General features: G+C 34.0%; 1 protein-coding gene across 1 annotated transcript in view; it reads right to left on the bottom strand.

Moving 5' to 3' along the window:
• Positions 1-2,309: 2,309 nt before the first annotated feature.
• LOC105268797 (uncharacterized) overlaps positions 2,310-2,499 on the bottom strand; it is a gene marked incomplete in the record, with an annotated part of 6,733 nt that continues 6,543 nt past the window's right edge. The window contains 1 exon segment of the mRNA XM_011308627.1: positions 2,310-2,499.

Genomic DNA, 2,499 nt, shown 5'->3' on the forward strand with positions numbered 1-2,499 from the left:
TATATTAGGGAGATTGCAAAGGAATGCAAGTTGATGATGTAGTGGGAGGTTCGACTTGGGGAATTCAAGTATTTTTGTCATTTTTTCAGCTTTCAGTGCTTTTCTAGATTTTTCGGCATTGGCGGGGCTTTTATTTGAACTTGAGTTCGAGCTCTCGGATATTTTTCGAGGATATTATTATGTAAACTGTGGAAGTTATAAACTTGAGTTTTCATTTTATAATTACAAAATGATAATATATTATTGGAGAAGGATATCGAGCAATTAAGAAGTTCCAGTTTTTTGAAGACTAGATTTCCATTCATTAATCATTCGCTATCCATTAAAGTTGATTTATTGGAAACCACTTCTTGGTGGTTAATTTAGCTACATTCAGAACTTCACGGAAAATTGATTATATGCCAAAAAATACCCCAAAATTTACAGTTTTATTTACGTGTCGAAAACAAAGTCTCGGAGAATGACACATTGCAAAATGCCACTCTTAATGCCACTAACTATCCACTATTTTTTTTCAAATTTAACGATCTCGATTTGATTCCCAAATTTGATAAGCGCCAATTTTCCAATTCACGCTTTCTTCATCATTTTTCTGACGTATTTTCACTGATAAGATTTCAAACAAGAAACCGTAAAATATGATTGTAAAATATTTATTTTACTAATTATTTTCCTTAAAATAAATGGAATTAGAGTAAAAGTGGAGGGGCAGGTGCTGGTCATTGACTTATTATCCTGTTTTTGACGATTATGAATAGTTATTCCAGAAGTTATTTGAACAGGGTTTAAGGTGGTATCATTTCCGGGTCATAAGCCGGTATCTAAGGACCAGGTAAAATGTTGTGCACGTAAATTCGACCCCCAGGGAGTTCCGCGCCCTTTACAGGTAAAGTGTTTACGCCTGGAGTTGAGGGATACCCCAACTCTCGGTGACTCACTTGTTTGTCCAAGATTCAGGTTTTTTTACGGGATCGTGTTTGAAGAGGTGTTTCACAAGTTTCAACCTGTTTACGCACGGTTCAGACAGGTATGAACTAGTTTTTTTTCATTATCAGTAATGATTAGGTCAATTAAGATTGCCTGACGCATTGTTAGGAATTATCAGCTGATCTGTAGAACGCATGGGCGAAGTTCAATATTGGCATGACGCTTGCGTATTATTTACGTAATTTAATCGGAATAAACATGCGAAATTTGTCTCGCTGTGTGGAATCTACCTTACCGGTGGCTTGTATCATCGGTTGCAGGTAAGAATCGTTTATCCGTTGTTGGTTTCAGGAAAAAACCGGTATTTTATCCCATTCCGGTGAATTATCGGTAATTTTTGGTGTGGGATTCCTCGATGTTCGTAATTAAAAACTGATTAATGATGCGATATCTGAAAAACAAAACTCAACTGAGAAAAAATGAAAGGAAATAATTTAAAAATCTCTTTTTCTATAATTCTCTATGATTCCTTTCTAAATAATTCATCTGCAGCGCAAGAAAATATTTATTTTAAACTGCAATTATGAAATTGTAAAATTGTAAGTACTTTTTATTAGAATCCCTCTTTGTGGTGGAACATTACGATTTTTAATAGTTTATAAATTTATAGAATTTAAAAAAATGTAATCCATTTATTGCCGTTGATAGGATGTATGTCAAACCTTTTGTTGAGCCTTTCTATTTACAAAAATTTCAAGAATTGCGGTAGAAGTGAAGAGGCAGTGGCAGGGATGCCTGATTTATTGTCTTGTTTATTTACCTTTTGTTTATGGTATGTACAGTAATTTCAGGAGCAGTTCGAACGGGCGTGTAAGTGTTATTACCTTTTGTATCTAATCCTGACCTTTCAGTACCTGCGCACCTTCCGCAGGTAAAATACTGGAACCCACAGGTAATCTGCACTCGACATAATTGCAAAATTAAATTATCCCGATATTAATCCCCTCGTAATGGACTCGAAAATTATTTTATTGAAGTGATAATTTAAAGTTATTATTCCGATAGAAATGATAAATAATCCTTGGTAAATATCCTTGTTAATATTATTGGTAATAATCCGAATCCTAATCCTTCAATACTAATTGCACTGGAAGGGAAATCAAGCAATGTTATAATTATCAATTAACAATTATGTTATTTAATATTTAATTAATCTAGATTTCCGAGGGAGGACTGGAAGAAAGTATTTAGAAATTCGGGGTGCGATTTTATTGCGAAAGTAATGAGTGATGCCGATCCCTGGAGGTGATGACGGATTCTCAAATAAATATCATTGAAGTATGAGAAATTCTTGAAGATTGAATGAGACTCTTTATCGCGAATACAACGTACAATCTATTTATTATTTACAACAGTGTATACCAACATTTTTTTATTTCATTATCATTTGTTCATAATTACTCATCACACAGTTTATAAAACGTAGTTCACTCATTCCGGGTGTACAAAGTTGTTCACATACCCCCAATTAGAACGTTCGGTTATGAATTTTCTCGACAGATGATCGCCTTT

This window comes from Fopius arisanus, unplaced genomic scaffold, assembly GCF_000806365.1.
Source record: "Fopius arisanus strain USDA-PBARC FA_bdor unplaced genomic scaffold, ASM80636v1 scaffold00061, whole genome shotgun sequence".
NCBI classification, from domain to species: Eukaryota; Metazoa; Arthropoda; class Insecta; order Hymenoptera; family Braconidae; genus Fopius; species Fopius arisanus.